Raw genomic sequence first — 21,101 nt, forward strand, 5'->3', positions numbered from 1 at the left:
AGTCATTGTTTCTCCTACCTTCTTCTTGAATAGAAATAGGTTTGCCTCTAGTCGATGTGGTGCCTGTATGTAAATGAGAAACAATCTCCCCCGCTTTAGAACCTGGTCCTAGGCTTGGCACACACTTGCCCATCTGTAGGCAAGTGTATGCCCAGCACAAGACCCAGCACAGGAAAGCTGGATGTTGTGATGCATCGCCCAGAGCCACTTTCAGGAATGAAGCACCTCCTTCCTCAGGTGCTGGGGATGCTGCTGGGATCGAGTGCCCAGCTGCCAGTCTCCCTGGAGACTGCCTCAACTGAGGGAGGTCCTGCCCCTCTTGCTGTGACCTGTATTCAAGGACTGATAAATGTCCCAACTTGGAAAAATGCTGAAGGCTCATCCCAGCTTCAGGACTCCCCACAGGTGGGCTGGGGCTTCTAGAGACACTGCAGCATAGCCCAGTTTCTTTCTCAGCCCAATCCCTCCTGTAAGTTGTGATTGCAGGAGCACTAGCTAAGAAATTGTTTATGTGCTAATCTTTACCTCAGAAATGTCTCCCTGGGAACCCAGCCTGCAGCAATAAATGGGCCTCACAGGACTCACCCTACTTTCAGCTTGGGGTCTACATCTCAAAAAATCTGACCCTTACCTCTTTCTAAAATGTAGCTTGAGTGATACTTGCCAAATGCTAGTTTGATCATATCCCTTCTTGGAATCCTCCGTTGCTTTAACTTTGTTCTTAGGGACAAAGAGTAGCCTCCTTCATGTGGTTGATATGTGGTCTGACCATCAGATTTGCCAGCCATATTAGGACAATTTAGGAAGCACAAGAGAGAACAACAATTATTTCATCTTACACAATTTTTGAAATGTTTATTTGCTGAATGACAGGTTGATATTATGATATTATTACATTGGTAGACCTCTAAAATAGTTGAATAAAAGTGATTAAAAGATGGCCTAAAACACGAAAATAACACATACATTAAAGCAACATTTAATCTTCATATTACTAATCTGAATATTAAAATAAAATAAGCAGAATGGTCATTTAGGCTACATGTTTATAAACTTTATCAGGTATTTAGCATATTTATATCTACTATTAAGTCACTGGTATTTTTCCAGAGAGGTTTTTTTTGTTTGTTTTTGAGACAGAGTTTCGCTTTTGTTGCTAGGCTGGAGTGGAATGGCATGATCTCGGCTCACTGCAACCTCCGCCTCCTGGGTTCAAGCAATTCTCCTGCCTCAGCTTCCCGAGTAGCTGGGATTACAAGCATGCGCCACCCCATCTGGCTAATTTGGTATTTTTAGTAGAGACGTGGTTTCTCCATGTTGGTCAGGCTGGTCTCAAACTCCCGACCTCAGGTGATTCGCCCACCTTGGCCTCCCAAAGTGCTGGGATTACAGGCGTGAGCCACCTTGCCCGGCCCATAGAGTATGTTTTTAATAAGGTCTTATTTTTTATTATATTTTCCAAAATTAGCTGTAATATTCTACAAAGTTGAATTCCATAGCTAACAAATTTGAAGTTACTGATGCCTTTAGTTTACTCTTCTGTACAATCATAGCATTTTTAACTGAGAGAATATTCTTAACAGGTACTGATTCCTAAATTCCTGAAGAAGGAACCCCTGAATTCTAATTTTTGTATTGAAATACATACATGTTTTAGGCCAAATCTCTTCACACTTTCTGACTTTTAACCTCCATTCAGAGTATACATCTTTGATAAATATTTTTGAAAGATAAAATTTATTAAATAAATTATCTATTTATGAACTGTATCTCTCACACTTTGCTGGTGGGAATGCAAAATATAGGACAGTCACTTTGAAAAAGTGATTGGCGGTTTCCTAGAAGGTTAAGTATACTTTCACCATCAACTTAGCAACCTCATTCTGAGGCACATATCTGAAAGAAATCAAAGGAAACAACCAGAAATGACTTGTAAAACAATATTTATAGCAGTTTTATTCATTGTAGCCAAAACCTGGAACCCCTCCAGTGTCCATCAACAGGAGATTGGATAAAACATTATGCTAAGCAAACAATGCCAGACATCAAAGAACACATACTTATGATTTATTATTTCATTTGTGCAAAGTTCAATATCAGGCAAAGCTAATTTATGGTGATAGAAATCAGAACAGTGGCTGTCTCTGGAGGCAGAAGCAGGACTAACTAGAGAGCAACAAACAGAACTTCTGAGGAAAGGGAAATTTTGATTTTGGAAATCATGGTCTCCTCAATTTACCCTATTCTCATGCCAAATATATACTTACATAATTAAAAGGTAAAATTCCACTAAAATTCTTCACAAAAGCTGAGACATAAAACTTCAAAATTATATTCTAAGCTCCATATAAGCTCTCATCTTTTAATTTGTTTAGTTCCTTAATAGCTCTTTAGGGACAAATTTCATTATCTATTTGCTAGCTTTGTTTTAGATCATTGAAATTTGCCAAAAGCTTCCAAAGCTGAGGTTTTCTTTTCCTGCCTCACTGAATATTTGGATTTAGAGTTTTTCGGTATTATTCAGAGGACGTCAAAACATTCAATCTTTTCTCAGGACACTCACTGATTTACAAATATAGTGATCACATTCACTTACCTTTGTTTTGAAAAATTATTATTGACATATTTTTACTTAAAGTGCATACATTTAATCTATGCAGCTTAACATTAATTAATTTTTAAAGGTAACATATCCATATAAACACAACTTAAAGATTTAGTGTATTTTTGAGTTCCTTCCCAGGATATGCCCCTTGTGGTGAAAACTCCCATGATGGCTTTCCGATATTTGACCTCAAACCCCACATGGTGGGCAGAATAATGTCCCCAAGGACGTCCATGTCCTAATCTCTGGAACCTGTGAATATGTTATGTTAAGTGGAAAGAAGAATTAAGGTAGCAGATGAAATTGCTAATCAGCTGACTGTAAGAGGGAGATTATCCAGGATTATCTGTGGGGACCAGTGTAATCACAAAGGTCTTTAAAGACGGAAGACGGAGGGAGAGTCAGAGTTGCAGTAATGCCGTATGAAAAAGACTCGACTGGCTGCGACTGGCTTTGAAGATAAGAAGAATGCCGGGAGCCAGGAAGTACAGGCAGTGTCTAAAAGCTAGAAAAATAAGAAAATGCATTCTCTTCTAAAGCCTCCAGAAAGGAAGGCAGCCCTGACATCACCTTGATTTTTAGCCAGGAATGCCCATTTTGGACTTTTGACCTCTGGAACTGTAAGAGAATAAATTTGTTTTGTTTCAAGCCATTAAATTTGTGAAAATTTATTACACCAAAAATAGAAAAGCAGAAAACCAGTACACCTCATTTATTAAATTGATCTACTTTTGCTTTCTTGTTGAGGTATGACTTAAATCAAATTATACAAGTCATAAGCATACATTTGATGAGATCTGGCAAAGATAGAGACACCTGTGTAACCCACAGCCCAATCAGACAGAGTATTTCCCTCTTCTCAGAAAGTTCCCTGTGTTAGTCTCTAGCTAGTCCCGCCTCCACCTCCAGAGATAGCCGCTGTTCTGATTTCTATCACCATAAATCAGTTTTGCCTGTTATTGAACTTCTTACAAATGAAATAATAAATCATAAGTATGTATTCTTTGATGTCTGGCTTTGTTTGCTTAGCATAATGTTCTATCCAGTCTCCTGTTGGTGGACATTGGAGGGGTTCCAGTTTTTTGGCTATAATGAATAAAACTGATACAAATATTATTTTACAAGTCATTTCTGGTTGTATCCTTTGATTTTTTTCAGATATGTGCCTCAGAATGAGGTTGCTAAGTTGATGGTGAAAGTATACTTAACCTTTTAAGAAACAGCCAATCACTTTTTCAAAGTGATTGTCCTATATTTTGCATTCCCACCAGCAAAGCATGAGAGATCCAGTTGCTCCAAATTCTTGATGACACTTGATGTTGCCAGTCATGTTAATGGCAGCCATTGCAGTGGGATAAAGTGATATTTCATTGTGATTCTAACACATCTTCCTGCTAACCCATGATTGCTGAGCTCCTTTCTATGGTTTATTGGCCAGCACGTATTTTCTGTTGTGAGTTTTCCTTCAAATCTTTTGCCTCTTTTTAAGATTAGATTGTTTTTACTATTTGTTTTTTTTGGATTTTCATCCCTGGATACATATTCTTTGTCAGATATACATATTGTGAGTATTTTCCCCTGCCTTCTCTTGCCTTCTTGTTTTCTTAGCTATGTCTTCTGAAGAGCATGAGTCTATAATTTTGCTAAAGTTCAATTTATCATTTTGCTTTTTTTTTTGGTTAGTGCTTTATTTAGTGTCCTAAGAGTTATGTTGAAGATGAAAGTGCATATTTTGTTCTAGAAGCTTTATGGTTTCAGCTTCCATTCAAGTCTACAAGCTGTCTTAACTTTTTTATACAGTATAATGTAGAGGTTAAGGTTTATTTTTATCTCCATGAATATCTAATTGTCCCAGCACTGTTTGTTGTATCAATACCTTTTTGCATGTAACATCATTTTCAGCCAAAAACTGTGGTTTAGTTATTCCATGCCTGGGCATATGTTAAAAATTTGTACATAAAATAATAAAGTTTCTATTTTGACTAGTGGAATACCTCAGCTGGTTTGAATATAACCAAGAATTATGGAAGTACCATAGCCAATTCCAAATAAGATTCCGATTCATAGATTTTTAATTCAGCAAGAATATTGCTTTTGCCATGATATTTTGTTCCACCGAAATTTGTGTTCACATCATTACACAAAACAAATAATTCTATATTCCATGTGGAATTTTTAGCTGAATATACAATTAACGATAGTGAAATTAACAAAACTGTTTCTCCACCTTCATTAAAATAAGCTTCCAAACGCTTTTCTTTGGCTCCATTAACTACATAAAGTATTCAACAATTATAATGATCTGGTTTTCTATTTGAAGCAACCAATGATATTGATCTGCATCATCTGTTTGCAAAGATTTTCTGTTATGAAGCCATTTATTAATAGCTGTTTCTTCACTTTTTGTACGTGCACAAGAAACCTTGCAATTTAAAATAGGCCACTATAATTTAGGAAATAGTTATTTCGGCCGGGTGCAGTGGCTCATGCCTGTAATCCCAGCACTTTAGGAGGCCGAGGTGGACAGATCACCTGAGGTCAGGAGTTCGAGACCAGCCTGACCAACATGAAGAAACACCATCTCTACTAAAAATACAAAAAATTAGCCGGGCATGGTGGCTAGGGCGGGAGAATTGCTTGAACCTGGGAGGCAGAGGCTGCGGTGAGCCAAGATCACGCCATTGCACTCCAGCCTGGGCAACAAGAGCGAAACTCCATCTCAACAAAAAAAGAAAGAAAAAGAAGAAAAGAAATAGTCATTTCATTCAAAGTCAAGCTACTCAGAATAGAAAGCAACTTCACCTTCTGCAGCGACTTGTATTATATTGTCATCTTCAGCCATCATCATCGCAGTAAAAATCACTGATATTTCCAAAGAAGGTTCATTTCTTTTGACTTGGATGAGCTCTGTGATGTCACAATGTCCTATATGTGCTTGGTGGATGGAGAGTAAAATTGATTGATATCTTGTACATGTTACACATTTATCATCATCATTCTGGAAAAATAGAAATAATTTTTCATTAAACGTGCACTTTCATTAATTAGCTCATTGCTGCTGAATGTGTTTAATGAAAAGATGTCAAATAAATAAAAATTTTAATTTTTACAAAATAATGTATTTGGGAGCGGCAGTAGCAAAAGCATTCAGATGCTCTGAGTCATTCTATTCTGCCTCTATTTCCTGCACTCCAAGTCTGTGCTTTCCCACATTTGCCACTAACCTTGCTGATTGTAGCATGATGATACAATGTATCTTGCAGGCTTCAGCAAGTATTGTGGCAAAATTTGCTAGCAAATCAACAGATGGCAGGGGCAGCTGATTTAAAAATGTTCTCATTAGTACTTGAGAGAAAAGGACTTAGCTACTTGTAGCTCCTTTGGCCTAAGCATTTTTATCAGCAAATGCCCTGCATGCTGTCCTCGTAAGCAAGGTCATGCCAAACTCATGCGCTGTTAGAAAAGATCATGCCTTTAGCTGGAACTATGAAAAAGAGCACTACTGAACTCATTCTGCCTTTTTTTGGTGCAACTGGCAATAAAGATACTTTGCTAAAAATGGAGAAAATCTGAGACAAATATTAAGTCAAATGGGAATCCAGAGCTACGGGCATAATCAGGACCTTTCCTTTCCAACTGGGACCCCACCCACAAGACTTGGCAGGCTATGCTCCCCCTCCCCCGCTGACCTCCTTAGCCCCATTACAGAAACACTTGTGAGCAATATATTGAGACCTTCAATGAGCATTTGATTTAGGCTTGTCATTGTTCCTAGACTGAGGCTTCACAGGCAATGATTGTATTGGATTTGACTCACCTTTCGGTCCCTGTTATCCAGCAGAGCGCCTGCCATATGGAAGGTGCTAAGAGCATATTTGATGAATTAATCAGAGGGTGGGTGAGCAGGACGGGGGTATAGAGGGAGAACACTGGCTCTCTGGGCCCTCAGGGAGCACCTCCTCTGGAGGGGTGCATGCAATACACTTTGAGTGTAGAGGCAAGATGAACTTGCAGATGTATTCCAATGATCAAGAAATGTATTTCCTGTCTGATATCTTTTATAACACCATCTTTTTCATGACTCCATTTCCACTTATTATTCTGTGATCACAGGGCTTGAGTAGTGCTGAGTATCAGGTTCTAGGGGAAGCTTGTTCCAAGGATAATCTAAATTCGCAGTCTACTTCCCTCCTACATCCTAAGACACAGAAACAGGCACACAAACACACACACAAACACAGGCCAATTGATAGCATGATAACATTCCAGAAATATAGAAATCAATAAATTTATATATAACTCTTTTAAATTTGCATATGTAGAAATAAATATACACATATAGAAATATATGGCCAGGTGTGGTGGCTCACGCCTATAATCCCAGCACTTTGGAAGGCCAAGGTGGGTGGATCACGAGGTGAGGAGATCGAGACCTTCCTGGCTAACATGCTGAAACCCTGTCTCTACTAAAAATACAAAAAAATTAGCCGGGCGTGGTGGCAGGCACCTGTAGTCCCAGCTACTCCAGAGGCTGAGGCAGGAGAAAGGCGTGAACCCAGGAGGTGGAGGTTGCAGTGAGCCGAGATCTCGCCACTGCACTCCAGCCTGGGCAACACAGCGACACTCCATCTCAAAAAAAAAAAAGAAAGAAAGAAATATATATTTGTTTAGGTAAAGTGCTACAGGAACAAACTAGCTATGAAATTTCAAAGACAGTGTAACAATAGTTTATTTCTACCAAAGTTACATATCTAATACATGATGGCAGGACATTATACTCCACATAGTAACTCAGGGAACAAGGCTTACAAGAATGACAACATCTTATATCTGCATCGTTCTCATTTGCTGCAGCTTAAGGGTCATGTGCCTGCTCTCGAATGTTTTGTCCAGCAGAGTCACATTTCATTTTGCTTCCAACTCATTAGCCAAGCTAGAGAGAGGAAGGGCAGCACATGGCCTGTGTCATCTGTACTCTCTACCTTTTGGTTTCCAGCTGGAGTTGACCAAAAAAGCACCATCAAGATCACAAAGCTGGGTATTAACTCACTCAACATTTTCTCTAGCAAGCCCTGGTTTGACCAAGTCATGTGGGAATCCTCTCATTATAGCTACAACTCTCCTTAGGATATCCTCTGACCTCTAAAGCCTTAGAGTAGGTCATGGATTTCCACTGTTGCTATTTTTTCCTTGATAGCCATCTCTGGTAGGATTATTTAACATTGCCCATGCCTTTGTTCATTTTAATTGACCTTTTACAATTGCCCCTCTGTGTGTTCCATAGGTTTCATGCTGGGGCTCTAATTGACATAGTTCCTCTGTTCTCATACATAGAACTACACCAACCCCTCCCCAAGAAAGACAACCGCAAGTCCCATCCAAGTGCTGATGTCAGTTCTAAGTCCAGAATCTCAGCAGGATACACAGTGCATCCTATATCAGGTCAAGACATGGCTCCTCTTAGCCCACATTAAGAACTACAAAGGGAGGTTGTCCACACTCAATGAACAATAATGGAACCACAAGTTAACAACAGTAAACAATCTTATTTAAAAACTGATGAGAGAAACACAGAAGTTAATGGTTCCTGTCAATTGTGCAGTAATGTTTGACAGTCTCATTGCAAACACCGTTATTCTGGAGATGGAAGTGTTACCATTTGTTCATTAGCTCTGGATCCTGATCTCTGGGAGAACTTTTCTTGTTCCTTGTTTTCTCTCATTCCTAAATCCATCTTCTGGAGAGACCTTCTTGTACACTATTCTGTTTGACTAGATCAGATGTGGGTTTTGTGGAATGTATCTATTTTGAGAGTTATATAGCTTTGTCAGGTCACTTTCTGCTTCCAAAATGTTTGGACCTCAAGTTTTGCATGCTTGTTTAGGCCAGTGATATAGTTCGGATGTTTGTCCCCTCCAAATCTCATGTTGAAATGTGATTCCCAATGTTGGAGGTGGAACCTGATGGGAGGTGATTGGATCATGAAGATGGATCTCTCATGATGGATATAGTACCATCTTCTCGGTGATAAGTGAGTTCTCACTGAGTTCACCAGAGATCTGATTGTTTTAGAGAACCTGGGATCTCCTCATTCTCTCTCTTTTGCTCCTTCTCTCACTGTGTGACATGCTGCTCCTCTTCATCTTCTATCATAATTGCAAGCTTCCCGAGGCCCTCACCAGAAGCAGATGATGGCACCACACTTCTTGAACAGCCAGCAAAACTGTGAGTGAAAATAAACATAAAACTAAAATTTCTTTATAAATTTTCCAGCCTCAGGTGTTTTTTAATAACAATACAAGAAGGGCCAACTATAGAAAATTAATACTGAGGAGTGGGGCATTGCTATAAAGATACCTGAAGATGTGGAAGCAGCTCTAGAACTGGGTAATGGGCAGAGGTTAGAAGACTTTGGAGGGCTCAGAAGAAGATAGAAAGATGAGGGAAAGCTTGAAACTTCTTAGAGGCTGGTTAAATGGTGATCATCAAAATGCTGATAGAAATATGGATGGTGAAGTCCAGGCTGACAAGGTCTTATATAGAAATGAGGACGTTATTGGGAACTGGAGTAAAGGTTACCCCAGTTATGCCTAGAAAAGAGCTTGGCTGCATTGTTTCCATGCCCTAGGGATCTGTGGAAGTTTGAAGTTAAAAGTGATGACCTAGGGGATTTGGCCAGAGAAACTTTTAAGCAGCAAAGTGTTAAAGATATAGTCTGGTTGCTTCTAAGAGCCTATTATCAGAAGGCTGCTCCTGCAAAGAAATGACTTAAAGTTGGTACTTATATTTAAAAGGGAAATAGAACATAAAAGTTTGGAAAATTTGCATCCTTGCCCTGTGTTAGAGAAAGAATCCCAGCAGGCTATGGAGCAACCACTTGCTAGAGACAGTAGCCTGACTAAAAGGGAGTCAAGTACTAATATCCAAGACAATGGGAAAAAGACCTCAGAGGCATTTCAGAAGTCTTTGGGAGAGTCTCTCCCATCATAGGCCTAGAGGCCTAGGAGGAAAGAATGGTTTCAGGAGCCAGGCCCAGAGTGCCACCACCCCGTGCAGCCTTGGGACACTGCTTCCTGCATCCAGGCTGCTCAGGCTTTGGCCTTTGCTCAAAGGGACCCAGGTACAGTTCAGGTTGCAGTTCCTGAGGGTGCAAGCCATAAGCCTTCGTGGCTTCTACATGGTGTTAAGTCTGCAGGTGCACATAATGTAAGAGTGAAGGAGGGCCTTGGTGGTTTTCATCTAGATTTCAGAAGATGTATGGAAAAGCAAAGATGCCCAGGCAGAAGTCGGCCACAGGGGTGGAGCCCCCACAGAGAAATTTTACTAAGGCAGTGCAGAAGAGAAATGTGAGGTTGGAGCCCTATGCAGAGTCCCCACCAGGGCACTGCCTAATGGAGCTGTGGGAAGGGAGCCACCACTGTCCAGACTCCAGAATGGTAGATTCACCATCATATTGCACCTTCTGCCTGGAAAAGTTGCAAACACTGAACTCAAAACCATGAAAAGAGCCACAAGGCTGCATCCTGCAAAGCCACAGGGGCAAAGCTGCACAAGGCCTTGGGGGACCACCCCTTGGACTAGCATGTCCTGGATGCAAGACATGGAATCAAAGGAGCTTGCTTTGCAGTTTAAGATTTAATGGCTTCCTTGCTGGGTTTCAGATTTGTGTTGGACTTACTGCCCCTTTCTTTTGGCTAATTTCTTTCTTTTGGAATGGGAATGTATACCCAATGCCTATACCACCATTGTGTCTTGGGAGTAAATAACTTGTTTTTGGTCTCAGAGGCTCATAGGTGGAGAGAACTCAGCTCCAGATGAGACTTGGGACTTGGGACTTTTGAGTTAATACTGGAATGAGTTAAGACTTTGGGAGACTATTGCTAAGGTGTGATTATATTTTGAAATGCGAGAAGGACAACATGAGATTTGGGGAGCCAGGGGTGGAACAATGTGGCTTAGATGTTGTCCTCTTCAAAACTCATTTTAAAATGTGATTCACAGTATTGGAGGTGGAGCCTGGCGGGAGGTGATTTGATCATGGGGGTGGATCCCTCATAAATGGTTTAGCATCATTCCTTTGGTGATAAATGAGTTATCGCTAAGTTAGTTGGCATGAGATCCGGTTGTTTAAAAGAGCTAGTTCACAATTCATATGGCAACATAATTCCTGTGAAAACTTAGACTATTTGTCTGTTTTCTGTAAATAGAGTTTACACAATTCCTTTCTAGGCTATCATAGAAAACTACATCAGACAGAATGTAACAGAAAAGAATAATTTTATTCAAAACAATTGCAATAGAGTCGAGACTACTGCAGTAGAGGAGAGAGGTTGAACTCAAGTTTGAATACAGCAAGGACAGCTGGGGATTTATAGCCAAGTATCAGAGTGAGGGGGTCAGTGGATAGAAATTACTAAGAGGAACTAATGAGATACCAGTGTTGGGGAAGAGGACATTGATTAGATATTAAGGGTAAGGGCATTTGTGCTAACCTGGCCTAGGATTCTTGCTAAAACTTGACTCTGCAGACTCAGGACAAGGGGGCTCAGAGGAGTCTGACTAAAGTTTGGTCAAGGAGGAGATTCTTGGCAAGGCATGGTTCTCAGGTGTGCTATATTTCTTTATCATTCTCATAAATCTCTCTTTCCTTAGTGCTGGCTGCTTTGAGGTTTTACTGGATTTTCATCACTCCAAGTATTTTAACATCCCATGTGTTATTTGGAGTCTAGAGATAATCAGTTTGTCTAACAGTGCAAGGGCTCCACAATCTGGGCTCTCTCTGTTCTCGCTCATCTGTGCTTGCAGACTGGCCAGTGCTTTCTGCCCATCTGTCTTTCTTGCAATACCTTTCTGAATCCCAGAAATAACCTGTACACACTACTGCTTTGCCATTTTACAATATGGATCTACATTGTTTTAGCTTCTGAAATCAGTCCTCTTGCCACACTCTTTCACTGAATCGATGCCATATGTTTTGGGTTTTTCTTTCAGTAGGACTTCACCAACTTTGCACAGTATTTATTATTATTCTAATCACATGATCCTCTGCTGTGGTAACAGATAAATCCTCAAGTTGCACTGATTTAATAACATGAGACTTGATGTCCTGCTTCCACAACATTCACTGGGAAAAACAGTGAGATGGTGAGGTGGAAAGAGTGTGTGTAGGTCACCTGTTGAGTTGGAATCTACTAATTTGTAGGTGCACATGTGGAAAAAGTAGCCACAGCAGGAGAAAAGAGATCTGGAGTTCTGTGCAACAGCCCTTGAGTGTATCAACCTGAAATTAAAGCAGTCACTTTTGCTCATACCCTACCTGCCAGAAATCATTTCATGGCCCAGAGTACCTGGCAGGAGCCTGGGAAATGTGGCAAAGCACACTCACATTTGGTGCACAGTCAATGCATCTGCCACAGTAGGCTTCAAGTATATTATAAATAAATAATTATACATAAACGCATGTGTTCATGAACACACATGCACACACACACTTGAAATAGCCATTGTGTAAAATCCGTATTTAATCAATTTTATGCTACCATTATTTCACATTTTAACATTTGTGGCAGATTGAATCTACCAAGAATGGCTGCAAAACTACTTCCCAATCCATGTGCTCCTCTGCAGTGACTTTGCCCCTCTCCTCACCTTTATCATGAACTGGGCTGATTTCCTTGCCCAAACCTTGAATCTGGGCTGGCATTAGAGACTCACTTGTATCCAACAGAGATGGCCTAAGTGATGCTGGATGACTTCTAAGGATAAGTCAGAACTCTGCCTGTTCGTGTCCCCCGGAACTCATTTGTTGAAGTCCTCACCCCAAAGTGATAAGAGGAGGGGCCTTTGGGAGGTGACTTGACCATGAGGATGGGGCCTTCATGGTGGGATTAGTGCCCTTACAGAGCTCTCTCTCTGCTCTCCACTTTGTGAGGACACAACCAGAAGATGGCCATCTGCAAACCAGGAAGAGGACCTTCAACAGACACTGATCTGCTAGCTTCTTGGTTTTGAACTTCACCTTCCAGAACTGTGATAAATAAATTACTGTTATTTAAGCCCCCAAGTCTATGGTATTTTCATTATAGTAGCTTGGATAGATTAAGACACTTCCTTTTGGAGTGATCCCTCTCAGAGCCCAGCTTCCATGGCTTTGAAAAGCCTAAAACCACACAGTAGAGAGCTCCAGGCAAATAAAAAATTTTCCATGTTAGTCTAGCCTTCAGCTGTTGAAGTCACCTCCAGAATCTCATGTCCTCTGGCTGAGGCCCCAGGCATTGTGGAGCAGAAACAAACCTTCCCTGCTGTGCCCTGTTCAAATTTCTGACTTACACAATCCAAGATCAAAACGAATGGTTGTTATTTTATACCCCTGAGTGTTGGGTGGTTTGTTATGCAGGCTGGATAAATGGAACAACAGCTCTGGATCAACGTGAGTCTTACAATCAATTGTGTCTGTTTAAAAATTTAAATATTTTAGCAATTCTGAAGTTAGAATACATCTTAGGTATGATAAAATATGGTAACAAATAAAAATGAGTATACTTTATATGAAAATCTAATGGGGAGAGTTCTTTCTTTTTTCATTATGTCAGAAATACAACCGTATACCTATGTACCTTCATACAGATTTTGCTAATATTTTATATTATAAAATAATGATGTGTGCATTGTACTAGATGAGTCTTCTTATCCTTTTCATCAACAATCCCTATTGAAAATGCAGTCTCCTGGCCATACCGACTCCCTTTATCTGTGATAACTTAGACGCACTCCACATTCCATGATTATTTATTGGCAGCTTCTGGGTGTGAGGAATCATAATCGGCATGGGGCGCAGAGTGTGTAAGACAAGCAAGGTCCTTACCTGCCTACACAGAGTCATGGCACAGGGAGAGATGCGTGAAAGCAGCAAGCGGGAATCAAGTATGTGAATACAAGCCCTGAAGGGTGTGGTGAAGGGAACAAAAAACGTACTTGAGAAACTGAGGAAGACTTTCCTTTGGGTAGTTGGGGAAGGCCTTGCTAAGAAAGCCCATTCGAGCTGAGACTTAAAGGCCTCTGCTACCGACAAGGTGGGGGTCATTTCTAGGCTGCTGGAAGAAGATGGGGGACTGGAGGTCAGTGTGGCTGCAGCCACGGAGGGGCAGGAACAGGAGGGTGCTGAAGGGCAGAGACCTGCATGCTTTTTAAGGACTTGGAGAGCGAAAGACAAATCTGGGTTTGTTAAAAGTCACTGTGAATCAACCTTCGTATAATGCCCTTCAGTAGGTGAGTGGATAACTGCGGTACATCCAGACAATGGGATATTATTCACATTTTAACATTATGTTATTTAACAAAATAACGTACTCAAATGAAGTGAGCTAGGAAGTCATGAAAAGATAAGAACTTTAAATGCCCATTACTAAGTGACAGAAGCCAGTCTGAAAAGGCTACGTCTATGATTCCAATATATAACCTTCTGGAAAAGGAAAAACTATGGAGACAGGAGAAAGGTCCGTGGTTGCTGGATGTGAGTGGGGAGGGAGGGGTGAGTGGACAGAGTGCACGGGATTTGGGAACTACCCTCTATGATACCCTCATGGTGGATCCATGTCACTATCTATCTGCCCAAACCCACAGAATGTACGGCACCACGAGTGAGCCTAGTGTAAACTACAGCCTCCAGGGGATAGCGATGTGTCTGTGCAGGTCCACTGTTCAGGACAAAGGCACACATTGTAGGGGATGCTGATAGTGGAGGGCCTGGAGGGGCAGGAGGTAAATAGGAACTCTCTGGGCCTTTCTCTCAATTTTGTTTTGAACCTAAAACTGCTCTACAAAATAAAGTCTATGTAAAATTAAAAAAAAAAAAAAGGCATTCTGGAGGCTCAGAGGAGGGAGCAGAAAGGACTGAGGAGAGTGGAAGGCCGTGGGGTGGCACAGCCAAGACCTCTGCAGACCCCCACGGGAGACCTCCCTTCCCCGGCGTGCCCGAGGACTCTGCCTCTGTGTGGCACTGCTGCAGCCCTCCACTGCAATTGTTTACTCACATGTCCTAGTGCCCTAAGACTGAGCAGCTGGTTGGGAGGAGGAGGAGGTAGTGATGAGGGCTAATTCACAGGAGAATCCAGGTGGTGGGTATGCAGGGAGATGAGGCCAGAGGAGGAAAGAGGGAAAGATGGACACGTGTGAGTCCTGGACCATTTTTCTGCCTTACCCAGGGACAAGAGGGCCTTTTCTGCACAGACACAGCCTGAGCCTGTGTCCAACCTCTAGAACCCATCTGTGTTTCCAGCAATGCTTCCTCCACCATCCTTCAGGATTATTTTCAAGCCAAAATGTTGAGCATAAACAGGAGGAGATGCAGTCCAGGTGAACCTGTGTCTCCACAGCCTGTGTGAGGGAGCAAGGGAGAGAGGGGTGGTCCAAGGAGGGACTGAGGCCCCATGTGGGAAATGGCTATGCCCAACCCAAGTGCACTCCTTCTTTCTGCTTCCCACCCTTACCATCTCCTTGTCCTTCCCTCAGCTTTCCCCTCCTCTCTCTTGCCTTTCCATTCTCCCCTCAACCCTGCTTTTAACACTTTGAATTCATGTTTCATGCATGGTGAATGAAAAGGCCACCCAGTGGTTGGGTGGAGAGTCCTTCTGACCCCCAAATATCTCCCAGACTCTTGCCAGAGGCTCTTTGCATGGGGTGATGGCCAATCCGGGATACAGTGCTGGGCTGGGCAGAGGAGCACAGGATTAGAGCAAGCGCACATGGCTGCTTCTGCATTTTTCCTGGCAGTGGAGCATGTGCCTGTGAGCTGACTCTTGACACTCATAACTCCGACGGTGCCTGGGCTTCCTCTGCCTCTCTAGGACAGTCAAACACATGCTTCACTGTGATCACCTGAGAGTGGTGGTTTTCAGTTCAGGTGTGAATTTTCTCACAGACACCAATTCTGTGACTTCATTCATTCTTACACTCATTTCTATGCCTGTCAGAATGTGCGATTACAAAGCTGGAGGAGCTTGCACAGACACTCAAGGCCTTTCAGAGACCCATTAGGACTCCGCAACCCTGGACTTTGGAGACGTTTTCCTCTAGCAGTGTGGCCGAGTCATCCTTTGTTACAACATAGTGTCTCATCCTAGCATACATAGACACGCAAATGTACACATGAGATCCACTCTGGCACCCCATGGTCTCTTTCTGAATATGTATTGCATCCTGCCAGTCAAATGTCTTCTGATTATGAGGAAATTTAATCTGGGTATCATGAGTATAAGTCTTCATGATGACAATGAAAATTAAGCATTCTAGTGTTGTATATTTCAAATAAAGTTTCAGCTCTCCCAAGCTGTGGGGATACATTCTGTGCAAGCTCTCTCCCTTCCTTCTGTTGCCCTATCCTAACCAGCCACGAGAGAGCACAAAGACAAACATGTGGCTGGCTGAGGAGGATGGATGAGTAAGGCAACATCTTCTGTACAGGAAATGCATGAGGTTGAGTCACACATTTCTAGCCAGGCACCTTCAATTGCTGTTGATGTGGCCGGTTGTTGTAATGTGGGCCGGTGCCACAGGAATCGTCACTTAGCGCATTGATTAAAATGATCCAGCGCCTCACCAGAGACATTCTTGAGGCCCCAGAAGCATCCAACAAATGCAAACATTGCAAAGAAGGAGACAGCAAAGGTGAAATCACTTAGCATCCTTGGCTGACCTCAGCTCCAGATGCCGGTGGAAGCTGGGGCTTGATTTTGCTTTGCTTCAGGGACAGCGATGATACATTTTATTACAGTGTTGATTCTGAGGTCCCATCAGGCTTCTGGTGTCCTCAACATCCAGGGAGACCAGACAAGCTGAATAAATCTTTACACAATGGCAGGGAGCAGCCAGAGGAAGGAAAAGCAAGGCCATCCAAAGCAACACAGAGCTCTTCGCAGGTCAGAACGTGCACCCGAGAGCAGTGGCTGAACCTTGCGTGGGAGTGAGGTTTAGAGGCAAGAGCTCAGGGAGTTCTACCCAACCTAGCAGATGAGGACATCAAAAAAAAGGCAATCAGGCCTGGAGAAGGGCATTTCCTCAGTTATTAAAAAATAACAATGCTCATGTCTCTTTCTCTTAACAAAGATGCTGGACATTTAAACCAACTCAGCTCTCTCAGCCCCATAAATACACTTTTTAAAACTTGGTCTGTCTTTTCTAGTTGCCACAGCCGAAGTCCTGGGCTGCCTCCACCTCCGACCTTATGCACAGGAGCAGCTGTTGAGTCACTTTTACTGTGCTTTCTTGAGAAGGAAGGGAGTTCCCAGGGGTCTGGTGATATCCACCTGCAGGGGGTCTCCAACACAAGACAGTGCTACAAGAGCCAGGGCAGCCTTGGCCAGAGCTAGGGGTGCAGAGGTAAAGGCAGGCCTTGCCCTCCAGGGCCACACAGGCTGGTCAGGAGACAGTCCTGTAAGGGGACCCAACGAGTGCCCTGTGACAGTGCAGGGCTGAGGGGTGTGCAAAGCTCCTCGGGTGCATGAGAGGGAACTGGAGGTGCCCTTGCCTCCAGGTCATTTAAACCAACTGACATCCTGAGCATAGTAGTGCCTGTATGTGTACACATGTATGTGGCTTCGTGTGCTCACTTGGGTGAGCGGTGTGTGTATTTCTGTATATATGGGCCTGCATGTGTGGTATATATGTGTGCATGTGTGTGTGATATGTATGTGTGCATGCATTGTGTGTTGTGAGTATGTGGGGATGTGTATGTGTTCGCGAGTATGTGCATGTCTGTGTGTATTCATGTCTTTGTGCTTGCGTGTGTGAGTGTGCATATGTCTACATTGCTGTGTGCATGCCTGTATGTGGGTGCATTTACGTGGTGTAAGGGCAGGTTTGTCTAGACCTTGGCCTAACTCCTAGACCTGCTCTGACTTAATTGTGGGCACAGACACATGAATCTTCATGGGCTCCCTTTAATAACAAATAATGAATTTTACATTCATTTCCTGAGTCTACGTGGCATAATGTGGTGTTCTCAATCACATCTATAAAAATAGATCACTTTGTTCAAGAACCAAAGATGGCTCACCTTGAAGAGCTCTTTGCCACACCCACTTCCGGCCTCTCTGAGCCCTGCTGGTTAAGGGTGCATTGTGAGAAGGCTGGCCTCACTGTTTAGATTTAGGATGGAGGAAACTCCAACAAATGACTCCACATGATTTGTTCATTTGAAAGCACGACCTTCGTCTGGAGCCTAGGCTTGAAATGGACCAAGACAGCTCATTTGGATGCCATGCCCGAGGCTAGACTTTGCTTAAATTGGCACAGGTTGTATTTGTTCTGATGTTGCTTTAATGCCTGTGAAAGAAGATCTCTCACAATTTCCCCAGGCAGGTATTTTAGTGGCATCGCTATTGTCATCACAGTGTCTCCTGATGTTTGTTCTAAATCACTGTTTTGCTCTCATGAGCAAATACCCTTCCTAAATGATTCCCAGGATTTTCTAGTAAGAGGAGGATTGAAGGAGGGTGTTATAGAGCCCTTGAGCAGGTAGCTGGACTCATTATCAGGCACTTTCCTACAAGGACACAGCATTTAGGGCAGTGCCGGAGCCTCATCCACCTTCACGACACCCTCTCCCCACAAGAATAGGTCCCCAAATGGGTTAAATTGTTTTTCCTTCAGACCTCCTCTTCTTTCATGCTCCTCATGCACTATTGAGATTGCACGATATGTCTTTCAGGTTGATGCTTACACTTGCCACCGACCTAGAATGTCATCCAGAATATTCCATCTTTACAGAATGTGAAGTCATCTGTGAGATTTTTAGCTAAAAAAGAAAGTACAACAGGCTGGATCCTAAGGCTGCATGCTTACATTTTTTTTAATTATATTATTATCTGTGAAATTCTACTCATCATTATTTCTAGACCTTGAAGATGATCTTTTATCTTTTCCATTTTGAGGAACTTAGAGTCAAAAAACTCTTGATTCCTCTCTTTTTTGTTGGGTAAAGACATGAAGTTGTTAGTGTTGTTTATCCCAGTTCACATGTACTTTGAAAGATATGTAGAGATGTTGAGTAGCAGCTTAAGAATGGTCTGTGATGAAGCTGCTCTGCTCAGGTTCTGTACTCTGCAAATGACATTTTTACCTTTGCCATATGCTCCTGTTCAGTCTCCACCCAAAGGACAAGAGACAGGTGAGAAGGCTGGAGGGGGAGAAGGGACTACTCGCTCCTTCCTTTTGTTTATGTTTCCCATCAGTGTCTATGACCTACTTTCAGCATGAGTTGATCCCAGTTTCCAGTTTTTCCCATAACCTGAGCCTTATGGGATCCCTTCCAAGATTTTGTGGCACCAGCATCTACAGAACAGCCCCCTTTCCTCAGAGACCTGGGTCTCAGCTCAGCAGGTCCTCTCACCCAAGTTTTCTGTTCAAACAAATCCAACCTCTTCCCTTTGTCTCCTCAGCCCTTGAAGGCTAACTGATTCTGCAGCTACCACCTCTGTGTCTCTATGTCTTTTCAGCCCTCTAATTCCTAGTCAATCAATTCCCTATACTCAATTCTCACTGTTAAAATAACTGGCATGCTTTCTGTTTTCTTGACTGGATTCTGAATGACCCAGTGTTCTTGTAAATAAATGTCGGGATGAAGATAAGCATCATCTAGAAATATGGTTGAGGAAATCTAAAAGGATTTAAAAAAAATTGGTGAGAACATTATTTCAGATAAAACTCAAGAACTATGGCAAAGATGAGATAAGTTTTCTATTTAATTTAAGGGATGTGAAGATTTAGCATATTTACCAAATAAGAGAGTCAATTCCATAGAAAGAGAGAGAGAATGAAGAATACTAAGAAGAGAGGATGATCGGTTGGATTAAGTCCTATAAAGATAAACTCAACATAGAAAAGAGGTGAACTGTTCTTTCTTTGGAAAAAGGAGAAAGGATATGAGCGAAGGGAGGATGAGAATAAAAATGAGTTTAACAAGTGGGGAGAAGCAGGGAAATTCCTAATCCTGTTCCTAAGAAGTATAAATTAAGACTATTTGAGAATGTAGGGATTGGGGATGGGATCACAGTAAATAGAAAGAGAGTAGCATAAGCAACAGCTAATGGAACACATCTCCCAGAAACTCAGTATTTGGTAGATTAAAGGTTGCTGAGCAGCACTGGGCTGCTCAGGTAGGTATTTGTCGTAAAACAAGGGATAGCTATAGAAAAGCTTTGGAGCTCCAAATAGGATGTCTCAGGTGTCAAGTGTGGATGACACTGGTGACACAGAGACTTAATCCACCAGAGGGCAGGCACAGATGTCACATACACTTTTTTTTTAAAACATTGTTTCACATCAAAGGTCTACCGCTCCCTTTATGCCAACTATTTATCATCCTTTTCAGTTTTTTTATTCAGCAAATTCCATTGAGTGGTGAGCAAGCCTTGAGAAGCACTCCTAGGGCAATTAGGCGATAGGTCAAGGTGACTTCCCCAGCACTGTGCAAATATTTGCATCTCAAGATGCTTGGGAGGTCCAAGGAGCTTGACTTTGTAGTGAAGAAATTCTAAAATTAGAAGTACTTGGAAATGTGTGTAGAAATTGAATTCTTTTCCTGAGTTAAACTTAGATATATTTCCAATTTACATTATAATTTCATCACAGTTTATTTTTAATCTCCCATTCTGTTTCCCACCCACCCACACTTACCACCCTGGCTTTGTCATTTTATGTAAGCAAGCCCCCAAATGTTAGAAGAGATTTCACCTTGATACTTTAGAGAATGGTGAAGAGAAAATATTTTTTTAACTCCAATTTTTAAATTTGGACCTTGGACCTAGGGTTATCTCCAGATTTTTGTGAATGATGACAGTCATTTTAGACATCAATGTAGTTGGTCCTGGACTTGATATTTGCCCTTCTCTCTCATTTTCAGTTCATGCTGACACCTAAACATGAGACTTTTTTTTTTTTTGCTCTTGATCAGAAGAATCAAAAGTTGTAATAAGAATATTAAATTCAAATGAAGGTAAATTCCCAGTGAGCAGTTCCTGTCATCTTGTTAACTCTGTCATTGGAGACCCAGAGCTTCCTCAGGTCTTGCACAGTGCTGTTCAGACACAGTATCAGGGTGGCTTCCCTATATGAAAGCGTTTATCACCAACCTCCTTCCCAGCTCTCAGGACCATGCGAGCTGTGGCTCTGGGTCCACCTTATAATTTTGGAAGACCTGCATGGCTGCCATTCACGTTGGTTCTTGGCTCCTTTTTTTATTAGTCCTGTGTGGCTTGGTACAAAACCTCTGCCTGTTTTGTATTCTTTGCTATTTAGTCATTTTATTCAAAGTTTCACATGGAAAGGCAAAGGGCAGAGTATGTCATAATATAGCATCTAGGGTTTTGTGTGTGTGTGTGTGTGTGTGTGTGTGTGAGAGAGAGAGAGAGAGAGAAGAGTGCATGAGAAAGAACGCCTTGAAATATACTTTGAGGACCACTGTAATGGTGAGAGGTTGACACGCCCCTGTCTAACACTG

Source organism: Pan troglodytes, chromosome 4 (assembly GCF_028858775.2).
Source record: "Pan troglodytes isolate AG18354 chromosome 4, NHGRI_mPanTro3-v2.0_pri, whole genome shotgun sequence".
Classification (NCBI taxonomy): domain Eukaryota; kingdom Metazoa; phylum Chordata; class Mammalia; order Primates; family Hominidae; genus Pan; species Pan troglodytes.